This window comes from Podarcis pityusensis, assembly GCF_964106645.2.
Source record: "Podarcis pityusensis genome assembly, chromosome: 17".
In the NCBI taxonomy this organism is placed as follows: domain Eukaryota; kingdom Metazoa; phylum Chordata; class Lepidosauria; order Squamata; family Lacertidae; genus Podarcis; species Podarcis pityusensis.
The window spans coordinates 37,166,483-37,182,702 of record NC_138042.1 but is presented as its reverse complement, the minus strand read 5'-3'; the positions used below and the strand labels follow the sequence as shown (position 1 = coordinate 37,182,702).

Here is a 16,220-nt window from a genome sequence, read left to right as displayed (position 1 = left end):
ACCTCCTGTCTGTATGAAACAACATGGCAATCCTCTGAAAATGTAGACTTTCTTGGTGAAGCTCTTATATTCTTTCCAGTCTGTGTTAAAGCAGCAGGCATGTTCATTAATGATACTTTCCACAAAGACTTCTGTTTAGCTTGCTCATTATAATGATATTCTGAGAACTATTATTAACAGTTATCTACAAGCCCCTGCATATAGCAATGTGGGGTTGGGGCTGGAAGCCAAGGAATAACTGCTATTTTTATTTTATGTCAGAATTAATAGAAATTATAAATCTAGGTTCCTGAATTATTCAGCTTTTCCTCGCTCTCTCTCTCTAATGGACTAAAGATTGTCATTTATTGTCCTGTGTGAGAAAAGACGGGTGCAGCTTAATTCAGCTCTTTTATTTCCTTTCAGTTACTTTTTTAAAAAGAATAAAGCACCCACGCTCCCTTGTTCTCTTATTCTCATTCTCTCTCACACACACGATGTTTTCATATTGTCCTAAAGGGAGGCAGAGTAGTCTTAAACATTCTAAAAGTAGCTGAGGTTCAGACTGGCAGCCATCTTTTTTTATGCAGATAAACACTGTGCATTGTGAGTGACAGGCAGCAATCAACAGGTGAAGCGGTCCATGTCAAAAACCTTGGCCTCTCATGGCGGCGAGAGCCACTCAAATTCAGTTTACTAGTTGAAAGCTGGACCTGCTGAATCCACTCCAGAAATAATCTGAACAAACTGGATTAATTTCCTGGATGACTTCTGGAAATCAGAAGAGCCAGTTCATAAGCCTTCAGGAAGAAGAAGAAGAAGAAGAAGAAGAAGAAGAAGAAGAAGAAGAAGAAGAAGAAGAAGAAGAAGAAGAAGAGAAGAAGAAGAAGAGTTTGGATTTCATATCCTGCTTTATCACTACCCTAAGGAGTCTCAAAGCAGCTAACATTCTCCTTTCCCTTCCTCCCCCACAACAAACACTCTGTGAGGTGAGTGGGGCTGAGAGACTTCAGAGAAGTGTGACTAGCCCAAAGTCACGCAGCAGCTGCATGTGAAGGAGCAGGGAATCGAACCCAGTTCACCAGATTACGAGTCCACTGCTCTTAACCACTACACCACACTGTAATGAAGCTTGCTCCATTGTTCCTTATGTGTCTTAAGACCACTAATACTGCAAATGGGTCATTCAGATTTTGTAAATGGGGCACTGGCATTTTAAAAACTTATTGAAATTTACGGTACTCACAAAGTGTAAATCCGGATTGGAGTCAATGGGAATAACAGCTGGATGTTGATGATGATTTACCACCCTGCATTCGTAGATCTCAGGGTTTTTCACAGCATAAAAATGACATCCTGTGGACCAATGCCATAATAAACATTCAATGCCATAATAAACATTCATTGGAAATCACCTTTAAACTCTCAGTGTGCAACCCACATCCTCCTGATGCCAATGATGGTCAGGCTGCCAATTATTTTAAATGGAGCTGATTACACCTTGAGATATTCCCCTTTAAATTCCCTAACCTATTCACACACACACCCCGCTGCCACATTTATATTCTGTTCTGGAAAATTCCTCCCTACGTTGCCACCACCTAGGAAATCAAGTTTCACATCCGAGTTTCTCACACAAGAATTGCAGTTTTGAACCCAAAGGAGACAGGCAGTTGGCATTTCACACACATCTGTGTTATATATAGCCAACAGGTTTGACAAATATGTTTGACTTAAGAGGGGGATGTAAGACTAGCGGCCAGTAATGACACAGTCCATTCCCCAGCCTCCAGATGAATTGTTTGCTGCAGTCTAATAGATAGCTGCCAAGAGTTCCCAGCCACTTTTAGCAATGACAGACAGACAGAAAGAAAGCACTTTACTGCCCACTCCACTCACCGCCATCTTTTCATTTCTTTTAAAAGGAGAAAACTAGCTTATACCTGTTTCCCACCCACTCCCTTGGGTATCTTCTGCCAGTTTCACCTGCTAATAAGAAGCATGGCACTGACTAAACCCTCACAATCCATCTTCTCCATGCCTTCTCCATGGCAGGCTGGCAATCAAAACACCACCCATGCGGCCATTTACAGTTCAAAGTACCAACTGGATTCATTTGCAAGGAAGTTTTGACAAGTGTTGTCTCCCTGCTTTACTATAAGAGGCTCAAAGGAGATACCACAGAGCGATAAAATTTATTTCGCTCATATTGTTGTGCGCACCCCAGTCTCTGTGGTGGCGAGAGACTCCAGGAATTCCAGCACTGACCCAGGGTTCCGTTTCCTAGCAAAGAAGGTCAATGGAGAGTAGTGTGTTCAGGATGTATGGCTTTGTTCACACATGTATGCAACTTGAGCATAGGATGGAGGGGCTCGCAGCGCCACACTCCAGCAAACCTTGCTTCCCAATTAGGTTTCCAAGGAAGAAGCTTTGGCTCCAGCACAGACAACACATATCTCTGTCTCTGGCTTCCAGTATCAGTCACAACTCACCACACGGCCTCTCTTGGCCTGCTGTTGGATGAGAGCTACATACTCTCCAACATTTCTCTGATGAAAATAGGGATGTCCTATTCCATTGTTGTTGTTGTTGTTGTTGTTGTTGTTGTTGTTATTCCCCACCCATCTGACTGGGTTGCCCCAGCCACTCTGGTTGGCTTTCGAGACACATAAAACCATAATAAAACACTAAACACTAAAAACTTCCCTATTACACTTCATATGTCTTCTAAAGGTTGTGCAGTCGTACCTTGGAAGTCGAACGGAATCTGTTCCAGAAGTCCGTACGACTTCCAAAATGTTTGAAAACCAAATCGCGGTTTCTGTTTGGCTGCAGGAAGCTCCTGCAGCCAATCAGAAGCCACGGAACCCCATCAGACGTTCAGGTTCCAAAAGAACGTTCACAAACCGAAACAATCACTTCTGGGTTTGCGGCGTTCAGAACCAAAACGTCCAAGTTCCAGGGTGTTCAACAACGAAGGTATGACTGTATAGTTACTTATCTCCTTCACTCGGGGGGTCTCATAACTCCATACCCTCCAACATTTCTCCAGTGAAACTAGGGAGGTCCTAAGGAAAAGCATGAGTGGGACGCGGGTGGCACTGTGGGTTAAACCATAGAGCCTAGGGCTTGCCAATCAGAAGGTCGGCAGTTTGAATCCCCGCGACGAGGTGAGCTCCCGTTGCTCGGTCCCTGCTCCTGCCAACCTAGCAGTTCGAAAGCACGTCAAAATGCAAGTGGATAAATAGGTACCACTCCAATGGGAAGGTAAACCATGTTTCCATGTGCTGCCATGGTTCACCAGAAGCAGCTGTCATGCTGGCCACATGACCCGGAAGCTGTACGCCGGCTCCCTTGGCCAATAAAGCGAGATGAGCACCGCAACCCCAGAGTCAGTCACGAATGGACCTAATGGTCAGGAGTCCCTTTACCTAAGGAAAAGCGTGACATTCCAGGATCAAATGAGAAACCGGAACAGCTTCTGTAAATCTGGGAGTGCACCTGGAAAATAGGGACACTTGGAGGGTCTGGAGCTAATATATACTAAAGTTGAATTCTGATAAGCAAATGGCACTGGGAGTGGGTGGTTCGTGAGACCAGGAACTGGGAGATTCACCTTTTGTAGATGGGGTTGCCATCAGTCTGAAAGCATAGGTGTCTGATCTAGGGTACTCCTGGAAGCACAAGTTACCTGAGTGGCAAGGAGCATCTATTGCTAGCTTTGGCAGGTAAGCCTGTTTACATCCACTCCTGGACAGAGAAAGCCTAGATCCTGTGACCTGTGCATTGGTAACCTCACAATTAGATTGCTATAACATGCTGTTTGTTGGAATACTCTTAAGGTTGGTCCAGAAGCAGCAGCTAGTGCAGAAAGCTAGATTGCTCAATGGAGTACATATAACACCTGCTGAAAATTCAGTCTTCCGCACACGGCTATTAAAAGTTCAGGAGCTCTGTCTTCTTTTGCATCTGGCCACCCTAGGTACAAATTCAGGCAAGGCCAAATTGGGTAGCCTTATCTGGTGCTTAGAGGCCTAGGTGTTATGTCCCCCCAAATGCAATCTCTGTGGGTGGCTGCAGCTTTTGCTTTTGAAAATGTTATCTGCTCATCTTAACCAGGCTGAATCATGTTGTACAATTTTGTATTGCAATGCAAACATTTTTTAAAGGGCAGAATGAAAATGGAGCAGGCGCGAGCGATGCTCAGCAGTCGACTCCGCAGCATTGTATTAGGTCAAGGCTATCTGGCTAAAGCGATGGATTTGCTCAGTCAAGTGCAGGAGTTAGCATTGCTTTGTTACCGGGCGGAAGGGCTGCTTCTTTATCTTCCTCTATTTTTAGTCAAATAACCTGGAAGGAAACACAGCTTTTGGGTTTTAGACGCTCACATCCCTGCCAGCGCTTTCATGGGAGTGGAACGCTTTGGCAACGACGCCAAATGCAGAATTAACGTTTTGCTAGTGCTATGGCCGAAGACCTGAAAACCGTGCACATTCACACATAATTTAGCGCCATTATCGTGCCATTTAGGGTGAGCTCACAGATCCTTAGGGCTGCCAATGGCACTCCAGAGTTCCCTCTCTTTTTCGCACAGTTACAACCAACAAATCAGTAAAGGGAGTAAGATGCAGCAATGGGGCAGCAAAGACAGAGGGCCTCTTGCATCCTTATCAGAGGGAGCAGATAAGGCTGGGGACCTGCCAGATCCAGGCTCAGAGGTTATTTTTGACTTTAAAGTCATTTATGAAGCAATGAATGCAGGGGCATAAGAGCCCACTGCTGTTGCTAAGTGTTCAGAGGACGGGCATCTCTTTACCAGAGGGGGAATGCAAGGGGGTAGCCAAGGCAGGGAGGCAGCTCTGTCAGCACCATGCAGATGTACGGCTCACAGCATGGCCAGGAATTGTGGGAATTGTCATCCCGCACATGTGGAGGGCCACAGGTTCCAAATCTCTTCTCTAACACGACCTAAGGGAGCCATGTCCAGTAATTTCAGTGGGTAGAACTTTATTGGATACAACCCATCAGAAAGGTCTCAGCATTAGATTATTGAAGGGGGGGTCATGGTTCAAGTAGTGGCGTAGCAACAGTCGCTGTCACATGTTACATGAGCACACTGGGCAAGAGGTGCCTGACCAGCCCTTGCCACTGACACCACCAGAATGACCCCACTCCCACTAGGGCAGGCATGCCCAACAGGTCATCTCCCCCCAAAAAGCTCAACAACTGTGGTCTGTTGTTGTTGTTTAGTCGTGTCCGGCTCTTCATGACCCCATGGACCAGAGCACACCAGGCACTACTGTCTTCCACTGCCTCCCGCAGTTTGGTCAAACTCATGTTTGTAGCTTCGAGAACACTATCCAACCATCTCGTCCTCTGTCGTCCCCTTCTCCTTGTGCCCTCCATCTTTCCCAACATCAGGGTCTTTTCCAGGGAGTCTTCTCTTCTCATGAGGTGGCCAAAATATTGGAGTCTCAGCTTCACGATCTGTCTTTCCAGTGAGTACTCAGGGCTGATTTCCTCAAGAATGGATAGGTTTGATCTTCTTGCAGTCTATGGGACTCTCAAGAGTCTCCTCCAGCACCATAATTCAAAAGCATCAATTCTTCGGCGATCAGCCTTCTTTATAGTCCAGCTCTCGCTTCCATACATCACTACTGGGAAAACCATAGCTTTAACTGTACGGACCTTTGTTGGCAAGGTGATGTCTCTGCTTTTTAAGATGCTGTCTAGGTTTGTTATTGCAACTGTGGGTTATACTGTGAGTAGATCGCAGTCTCTTGGGAGTTGGACATGCCTCCACTAGGGCAAAGTGGGGCCACACTGAGCCACCTGCCCAACTGTGCAGGGGGCAGCCTGGCCAGCTATCTGTGGGATGTAAAACTGCAGTCAAGTACAACAGTCCAACAGTGGACATGTTAGGGGATGTTTTGTACCACTCAGGAGAAGACTTCCTGTTTCCTCCTGAGCTGGGACAGACTTGAAGAGGGTGTGGTCTGTTGTGCTAACATGGAGGAGCACACGGCCTCCATATTCTGAGCAGTGTGTCTTCTCCATTTTGTATGTTGCTGTGTGTTTGGAGAAGTGACTGCTTAGTCGCAGTCACTTGGGACTAACTTCTTTATCGAATAGTTCTAGCTGTTATGTGACCTAAGCCTGCCATCAGGGATATGTCTGTGAACCTGAATGAATCGGTGACTAAACTACTTTTATATTAACGTTAATCAGATTCTTGTGTTTATTCTTTTTCAGAAGGATTAGAAGGGATTTTACCAGGAAGGAACCTTTAATAGTAAGGCTCAGATGAGTCAGCAACAAGCTGATCACTGCGTAATTTAAAAAGGGGGATGTTTGGAACTCTGCTAGAATATGGAACTTGCTAGCGCAAGTTAGGAAGGATGTAATTTAAAAATATATCCTCTCCTGCCTTCCTAATCATCCCCACATTATCGCGGCCCTTGGTGGACACAGAGGAGCACTGGGCCAGGCCACACTGGGAGCGCCTGTGGGGGGCACCTAGTTCCCGCCCCCTCAAAAAATTGTGCCTGGGACACAATTTTTGAAATTTACTGCATGCTGTATACTAAAAGAGAATTATATGAAAATGATGTATCAGTAGTATTTGACCCATACTAAACTAGCAAAAATGTATAGGACAAGCACAAATATCTGCTGGAAATGTAAAGAAAAAGAAGGTACCTTTTATCATATGTGGTGGCCTTGTAAAGTAATAAAAGCTTTCTGGGAGATGATATATAATGAAATGAAAAAAATGCTTAAAATAAATTTTAAGAAACCAGAAGTCTTTTTATTAGGAATTACAGGTACCGACATACCAAAGGAGCAGAAAATACTTTTTATGTATGGAACAACAGCCACCTGGATGCTATTAGCTGATGGACTATGCAGAGATGGCAAAATTGACTGGAAACCTCAGAACCAAGAGGACAAAAACTTTATAAAAGAATGGGGAAAAATTATAAGTTATTTAGGAGACTACTGTAAGCAGATGGAAACAAAGGCAGGATCTTGATTTCACTTGTAGTGTAAAAATTACAATGGATAATATGGTCTGATATTAAAAAAACTGGAGTGTAGATGAATATACAGTAGTAGATGTTCAAAATGAGACCCCATGGAGGGGATGAGGGGAAGTCTTGAGATTCAGAGAATCTCTTTATATAGATATACGGTACTTTTTATTCTTTGTTTATTTGTATTTTGTATTTGTAAAAACCAATAAAAATGAGAGAGAGAGAGAGAGAGAGAGAGAGAGAGAGAGAGAGAGAGAGAGAGATTTTTTTAAAAATGTGACTGGGGCCATGGCCACCATGCACCCCCATGCTATGCCCCTGGTTTCAAGGCCTGAATTTCCTAGCCAGCAAGGTGGGGGCTCTGTTTGCTCAAAACCTTTGAAGGGTACCTGATGCTACAATGAATGGAAGTGAAAAGAATAAAACCTTCAGAGGAAAGATCCACTTGGAAATCGCCTCTATAGACCAATGGTAGCTTAAAATTCCAGGTGTTGTTTTTTTCAGAAGGGGAAACTTTAACGAACTGAGCTGAATTTAGTCAGCTGTAAGAGCAGAGCCCTTGCTTCCTCCCCTGTTTGCCTGCCTTTCCCCTGTTATGCAAAAGTTCTATTTATGTGCAGCTTTCAAGGTCGATTTAAAGTCAGGCTTAGGAAGATATCACGCAATGCTGCTTTCCCCAAAAATCTTCTTTCTGCCTGGAAGCCTCCAGACAAAATGTCTGAAAAGAGGCTCGGCTGGCAGACTCGGCTAGCCTCGAGTCCTGGTCGAAAGCCGGAGCGCAATGCTACAAAGATTAGTTCCTAAGAGAACTCTCCGGGATGATTCAGCTTGCCTAGAGAGACAAAAGGATTAAGCTATTCGAGGTAACACATCACTAAGGTAGATTGTAAAAACGGTCAGGAGTTTAATTCCTGTAGGCTGGTGGAGGACGCCAAGATAGGATTCCAACTGACAAAATAATGGCGTGCAGGATCCCAGGGGCAGATCTGAAGGAGAATGAAAAGAATGTCATCCATTCATTCTGTAGTTTAGGTATCAAGTAGCTTGGGCAGTGGTATTTTCCCGCATATTCAGCTCATATTCACTGAGAGCCAGTGTGGTGTAGTGGTTAAGAGAGGTAGACTCGTAATCTGGTGAACCGGGTTCACTTCCCCGCTCCTCCACATGCAAGTGCTGGGTGACCTTGGACCAGTCACACTTCTTTGAAGTCTCTCAGCCCCACTCACCTCACAGAGTGTTTGTTGTGGGGGAGGAAGGGGGAGGAGATTGTTAGCTGCTTTGAGACTCCTTCGGGTAGTGATAAAGCAGGATATCAAATCCAAACTCTTCTCTCTTCTTAACACACACCAAGGGTAGCCTCTGCGATACCTTCCAGTTTGCTAAGAGTGTTGAGAGTTGCTGGGAGATCTTCATTCCCCCCACAGAACTACAATTCTCGAGAGCGGCTGGGCAGTCTTCTTCCCCAGGACCGCTGGAAATTGTAGCTCTAGCAGGGAAATGGAGGCCTCCTAACAACTTTCGGCACCCTTAGCAAACTACAGTTCCCAGAATCCTTTGGGGAAGCCACGACTGTTTAAAGTGACATCATAGTGCTTTTTTTCTCTTTACATTTCCAGCAGGTATTTGCATTCTACGGAACAAGTTCAAATACCTGCTGGAAATGTAAAGAAAAAGAAGGTACAGTGGTACCTCAGGTTAAGTACTTAATTCGTTCTGGAGGTCCGTTCTTAACCGGAAACTGTTCTTAACCTGAAGTGCCACTTTAGCTAACGGAGCCTCCTGCTGCTGCCGCGCTGCCGGAGCACAATTTCTGTTCTCATCCTGAAGCAAGGTTCTTAACCCGAGGTAATATTTCTGGATTAATGGAGTCTGTAACCTGAAGTGTATGTAACCTAAAGCATATGTAACCCGAGGTACCACTGTACCTTTTATCATACGTGGTGGACGTGTAAGGTAATAAAAGCTTTCTGGGAGATTATATATAATGAATGGGGGGGGGGTGTTTAAAATAACCTTTGTTAAAAAAACCCAGAAACATTTTTATTAGGAATTATAGGTACCGGAATCGCAAAGGAGCAAAATAGACTTTTTATGTACGGGACAACAGCTGCTCAGATGCTACTAGCCCAGAGATGGAAAGAAGAAAACGTCCCTACCAGAGAGGAAGGGCAAACTAAGCTGACAGACTACGCTGAAATAGCAAAGCTGACTGGAAAACTCAGGAACCAAGAGGACAAAAACTTTTTAAAAGAATGGGGAAAATTTGTAACTTATCTAGGAGACCACTGCAAGCAGATGGAAACACTAGCAGGATTTGAAACCCACTTGTAATGTAATAAATACTGTGTACAATATGGATGGATACAAAATATAGAATATGGAATAATATGCAGTTGTACATTTTGACAATAGGACCCATGGAAGGGGTGGGTGGAAGTCTCGAGATTCAGAGTAATCTCTGTATAAAGGTAAAGGGGACCCCTGACCATTAGGTCCAGTTGTGGCCAACTCTGGAGTTGCGGCGCTCATCTCGCTTTATTGGCCGAGGGAGCCGGCGTACAGATTCCAGGTCATGTGGCCAGCATGACTAAGCCCTTTATGGCAAACCAGAGCAGCGCACAGAAATGCCATTTACCCTCCCGTCGGAGCACTACCTATTTATCTACTTGCACTTTGACGTGCTTTCAAACTGCTAGGTGGGCAGGAGCAGGGACTGAGCAATGGGAGCTCACCTCTTTGTGGGGATTCGAACCGCCAACCTTCTGATCAGCAAGTCCTAGGCTCTGTGGTTTAACCCACAGTGCCACCCGTGTCCCACTAATCTCTGTATAGGGATATGTCTTTGGAATGTTATAAATTCATATTTGTAAAACCAAATAAATATGATTTTTTAAAAGAAGATCTGCCTGCCTTCTGGGGTAACACTACCAGCCCCACTCCAAGACCAGCCCTGTTCTGTGTTCCTGGCACACGCTACACCCCAGAACTGCCACTGCAGGGCAAAACACCTTCCCATAATTCCTTTTCAGCCACACACAAACACACACCCAGGAAAGGAAGAGATTTCAACAGGAAGTTTGATAATAAAGGCTGTGGCGGTTTTAGGCAGCAATTTAAAGTGCATTACTGTGACAAAGGAGATTAAGTCATTATCCTGTTACTCTTTAAATATCTGTTTGTAAGGCTATTGTTTTATGGCTGGAAATAGATGTTTTATTTGTCACCCCTCTGTCCCAAATGGGTGTTCAACGCCTTTCCGGTTCCAACTGATCAAGACGGCAAACATGAAAACCGCAAAATGCTCTTGTCGCTGTTGAAGATATGAAAGGATGACACAGCTGACAAAGGACAGCTGAGCCACCGGGAGCAAGGAGAGGGATTTCTGTGACATGGCTAGCAGGCTAGAGACAAGGCTGCCTCCCATTTCAAACAAGCGGAAGGGGGGCTGTCACCAGAAAGGCAGGCTGATGCAAAGCCAAGCCAGCACTGAGCAGGTGGACGTCTGCATGCTGACAAGCAGGGCAAGAGATCTGGTAGCGGCTTAGTCCTCCTGGTTCAAGAAGCAAGACTTGGATTGAGAAATTAGCCCAAACACTGGGGCTTTATAAAATAAACCTCATTGCCTTACCCGTTCTGTGTAAATCATTAATGTTGCCAATAGAAGTTCTCTCCCGGATCCGGCCTCTCGTGTAGAAAACAAATTCTCATCACAAAACAATAAGATTTAAAGCTTTACTTGCACAAACTTGGTTTAAAGGTAAAGGTAAAGGGACCCCTGACCATTAGGTCCAGTCGTGGCTGACTTTGGGGTTGCGGCGCTCATCTCGCTTTATTGGCCGAGGGAGCCGGCATACAGCTTCCAGGTCATGTGGCCAGCATGACTAAGCCGCTTCTGGCAAACCAGAGCAGCGCACGGAAACGTCGTTTACCTTCCCGCCAGAGCGGTACCTATTTATCTACTTGCACTTTGAGGTGCTTTCAAACTGCTAGGTTGGCAGGAGCAGGGACCGAGCAACGGGAGCTCACCTCGTCACGGGGATTCAAACCACCGACCTTCTGATCGGCAAGTCCTAGACTCTGTGGTTTAACCCACAGTGCCACCCCCATACCTAAACTTGGTTTAAACATTACAAAAACAATAAACGATGCCTTGTATCAGCTATACCTTTCTATTCTTACATCTACTGATCCCAGTAAAAGGCTCAAGAACGTATCTTTGCCCAAAACCAATTTTTTCAGCTTAAAAATCAAAAGAACTCTGTCTCCCTCTTCTTCCAGCTTGCTGCATGTTGGCGAATGCCTAGGGAGATCTCTGCGTGCTTGCAAAACAAACTTTTGGCTCAGAGTGGTGTGGGCTACTTCATTAACGTAAGTAAACTCTCTGAAAACCTGTGATTCAGTCGCAAAAACTTAGCTTACCCCACCTTTGCTATGGAAAAATACTAGCCTTTGTACATTTGTTCAAATACCCCAATATCACTCAACTGTCCTGATTTGAGCAGCACATCACTGATTCACAGAAGCCGCCCTTGCTTCTGTTTGAATTCTGGGATGTTCCACTTCCACTGCCTCACCTTCACTGCCTCCTCCTGGGTGGCCGGGACAGCCTTCGCCATGGCCACCCCCGCACAGCCGGAAGTGGGAGCAGCACATCTGGAAGTAGACACACCGCTTCTGCCAGCGAAGAGGAATAGGCCTTGAGAAGGCCATGAGAAGACCTACTGATGAAGCCAACCACCACCGAGGCAGCAGAGGACAGACAGACAGCAAAGGTTGTCAGGAGCTCGTCCTGCACTCAAGTAGGACCCTGGCAGAGACACATGCCTGACTGGCATGTTCCCTCCCTCCTGGTCGATCGTTCGGGAGCTTCAAAAGCTTTCTTCTGCCCGAACATCACAGCGACCGATGCCAACCGGCACCGGCACACTTAGGGATCCGCAGAGTCTTTGCAGCTTGCGTGACAGACCTCAGCAACTAAGCATTTTGGCTAATCTGCTTTATTTACATATAAACACACACAGAGCACTGCAACATGGCTCCCTCTCTCTCTAGCATCAGACAGCAAAGAGAAAAAAGAACAAAGGACAATAGTCCCACTTCACGGAACACAGTAACACAAATATCCTGTCTCCGTCACTTCCCACACTGTGGAGTCAAAACATATACCATCATGTGATAGACAACAATCCCATGACTGCAGTCACAGAGCAGGAATTCTAACAAAGGTAAGGCAGGGGCAGCAGAGGTGGAGCTAGCCTCTCCGGCACCCAGAGCTGCGCACATGCTGTGCACCTGGAGGCAGGACCCATAGGGGGTAGAGCCGCCCATAGGGGGTGTGGCGAGCCGCCCATGGCGGGCTGCTTCCTGGGTGGGGGAGCCACGCCGCTTTGCCAGCAGCCTTCCTCCATTCCCTCTTCCTTTTGACAGCTCAGGGGAGGCTTCCCTCCCCAGGAAGCAGCCCAGGAGTGGGGGGCAACCGCGTGCTGCCCACCCGTGACTCCCAAGCCTCCCCCGAGCTGTCAAAACGAAGGAAGAAGGGGGGAAGTCCACTGGCAAGGCAGTGCAGCTCCACTCCTTCGCCTGACAACTCGGGGTAGGCTTGGAAGTCGCAGGCGTGTGGCGTGCCAAATGTCACCCCCCTCAGTGATGGCACCCAGGGCACACTGCTCCCACCGCCCCCTTCCTCCGCCCCTGAGTGGCAGGCAAGGTTGGCTGTGGCTTGAAAATTGGGCAGGTGGGGGCAAGAAAGAGCACAGCTTTGAGTGGGTGGGAGAAAGAGCAAGGAATTTGTGCGGGTGGGGGGTCTAGAAAGAGCCTGTGCTCCCTGATTGGCTGGGATGGGCTATGTGACTAATCCAGGAAGGGGAAAGGATGCAATTCTTGAGGGGTTGTGCTGGTGCAGGAGTTGCAGCCAATAAGAGAAACAACAGAGGAACAGGTGAAAAGGTGATTTAGTTTCACAATAAAGAATTTTGACAATATTCAAATTGTCAAATTCAATATTCAAATATTGAGGTTCTATATTTGGCCTGAAAAGCAAAACTAGAAAATATTCGGTGCAGTCCTAAAACTTCCTTTTGCCTAGCAGAATACCAGGGGGTTGGTATTCATAAGAGGTACCACTTTCTAGCCAAGCATTGCAACACGTATTAATTTTTTCCATGGTAATTCAAGTTAATTCAGTGTGTTTCTTTCTCCCTCTAGTGGCTAAATTGTGCAAAAGTACTCAGAAGCCCCACAACCCTTGAGACTCCCTAGGCTTTTAACTTGGAACAATGTTCTTTGATGCCATTTCAGTTCCGTCTTCACCAAGTAGTGGGACACTCAAGACAGGAGTTTTTTCCTTCAGGGAAGAAAGCAGGATTTGCCTACAAAGAGGGAAGGGAGGAATTTACAAGTAAATACAATCAGCAGGGATGGTGCAATTAATAATAATTGATCTTAACAAACAAAAAATTGCAGGGTGTGTGAAGAAATATTTATTTTGCCTTTCCTGAGTTTCCTACTAATCCATTTCATTGAGTGACCACAACTTCTGGTGCTACTAATGGGAGGAGAAGACAAACCTCTCTTTATCCACCGTGAATCCAATTAAAAGGACAGTTGAATGGTTTTCCTGAGGGTTTGTGAGAGAGGTTTATCTGCACATGCCTGGAGACTGAAGAACGCATTCAGCTTCTCTGGTGTGAATACAGATAAAGTTTTTTTAAAAGAAGTAAAAAGTGAGAAAGAGTTCAGGGAAAAGCAGGAAGCACAAGCACTCTCAATGCGTCCTCCAAGCTATCAAGTAAACATCACCCAATCTGAATCAAGGTAAAGTGATATAGCCTGGAGTTGGGATGCCAGTGAATTGAAAACCTTGTAGCAGGGAGTTCCACAGGCTAATTTCAACAAGTCTTCTAAAATCTTTATCCCACTTGATATATGTCTTGGAACTGGATTGTAAGTATGTCCTGTTGTTTTAAACTTTTATATTTATAATGGTTGTTGTTGTTTTTTAAAAAAAGTTTTTCTATATGAAACTTTCTTGGAGGGTTGTGGGGTTTTTTTTAAAAAAATTATTGGTTTTTACCATTTACATTTATATTCAAATCATAATCATACTGTAAAGGATTCACTGAATCCTTGCACTTCCCTCTGCCCCTCTACCGGTTCCGTCAGAATTCTTTTTTTTTCAACTGCATCTTATAAAATTCTCCGTTTTCTTAAAAATCCCTGTTTTCCCATAGTTCTTGTGACATTACAAGTGTTGTTACAGTCCATTTTTAGTTGCTTACAGTGTTCTCCAAGATAAATTATAATTTTTTCCCATTCCTTAGTAAAATTTCTATCTTCTTGATTTCTGATCTTCTTGGCATACGAAACTTTTTGAACTGCGACCAAAGAAAAGTATTCTTATATGCAACAGCTGCTGCCAGAATACTTATAGCAAAAAAATGAAAGGGGGAGAAAATCCCGTCTGTTTGAGAGGGCAAGTCAAATTTTGTGAATATATAGTTTCGGGTAGACTTACGGTGGCGATAAGAGGACAAACAGATCAAAAATGAATTGAAGAATGGGATTGTGTAAAGGAGTATATGAAAAAACATTGTTCTGGGACAAATATATCGATATGCAATGAATAAAGTTTACAGGGAAGAAATATTGAGGAAATGGATGGAAATGGAATAAAAACAATGTAATATTAATAACACAACGAATAAAAGAAGATTAAGGGAAAGAGGTCAAACATGGGTGGAGGGAAGTCTATGTTTTTATGTATTTTTTGGTGTGTTCTATTACATTTTATTTTTTCTTTTCTGTAATTTGTTGTTTTTCTTTTTTTGCTTGTGATATTGTTTGGTTTTTGTTACTGCAATTAAATAAAGTATTTGTCAGGGAACTGCCATCAGCTCAGAGGCGAGAGGTGGAAGGGCAGCTGGGTTACAGGGAGCCTTCAAAGATCGCAAGAAGGGAGGAGGAAAGCCCCCCCTCTAGTGGGAAAGAGCTGCAGGGCTCGGAGAATGCAAGAAAGAGCCAGGACACTGTACCTGAGCAAAGCGGGGGGGAGGCAGGTCCCCCTTTATCCACGCCCTCTGTGCGCAGTAGGTTTACGTGCAGAGAGGGGAGGCGTCGGCTGGGGGTCAAGAGACTACTCTGCTGGGGAAAGTTTAAGGACCGCCCACTCTCAGATTCTGCTAGTGACTGAGCAAGACATGGAATTGAGACGTTCTGGACTGTAAATGTTTTTGCACCGTGTGCTGGTCCCGATGGTTAACTGAGAGGCAAGGTCTGAGTCCAGTCCAAGGTCGAGGGTGCGGTGTGGAGGCTGTCCATCAAAGCTGAAGCGGGGTCCAAGGCAAGGGGTCGGGTAAGGTCAGGAACTCTGGCAGAAGAGCAGGACAGGGTGCAGGCAGGAACAGGCTATCAACAATGTTGCTCCCGCGGACTGGGGCTGGCTGGCTTTTATCTGCCCTGAGGCATAGGGCGGCCCCGGTCCACAGGTGACTCGCCTCTCCTGGCCTGGAGGTGAGCACTCCTCCTGCAGGAACTTAGTTCCCTCCGCCTCTCTGCCCTGAGCCTCTGCAGCTCAGGAGAGGCTGGAGGGTTACCAGACCCAGAGGCAACCTCAGCTTCCTCTGACGGGCTGAGAGTGGAGCACCTGCAGGCAATGGGTCCTCGATCACCTCTGGAGCCAGAGCAAACTCAGCTGGTGCCTGCACCTGAGGATCCAGCACAGGTGAGGACCCTTCCGGCTCAGGCCCCAGCCCCGGCTCAGCTAGTTCTGGAGGCAGGGACTCCTGTGCAGGCTGGGATTCCTCAGGTTCAGCCTCCAAGTCTGAATCCCAGGCCATCACACCCCGATAATAAAGCCTTTGAAAAGACCAGTGGGGATCTCGCCTGTTCACTCTCAAGCAACCTCGCTGGTAGGCATAACAGTATTCATTTAAAAAAGAAACTTTTTGAACTGTTTTTATATATGTAACTGTTTTGCATATACCATTGTAAATTGCACTGGGGTGCCCCATCAGCATTCCCTGGTGTGAACACAAATAGAAAGAAATCTGACACTGTGCTGATGGGGGCAGCGAAAGGAGAAAGAGCTGTGAAATGCACCAGGACAGAAAATATGAATACCTCCTTTGTGCGTGATTACAGATCAGGGGTGATGCAATGTTCGATTTGGCCTTGTCCTCCCAAGCAGGAATCTGCCTGGCATACTTTACC

The 16,220-nt window shown here is 45.7% G+C and overlaps 2 long non-coding RNA genes across 2 annotated transcripts; both read left to right on the top strand.

Annotated features, from left to right (window-relative positions):
• The first annotated feature begins 2,887 nt into the window (after positions 1-2,887).
• On the top strand, positions 2,888-13,994 carry LOC308466323. The gene is made up of 3 exons (XR_013980750.1): positions 2,888-2,958; positions 11,292-11,381; positions 13,311-13,994. It is a non-coding gene; the product is annotated as an uncharacterized lncRNA (long non-coding RNA).
• LOC308466364 lies at positions 5,579-7,082 on the top strand. The gene is made up of 2 exons (XR_013980801.1): positions 5,579-6,021; positions 6,062-7,082. It is a non-coding gene; the product is annotated as an uncharacterized lncRNA (long non-coding RNA).
• Positions 13,995-16,220: the final 2,226 nt, after the last annotated feature.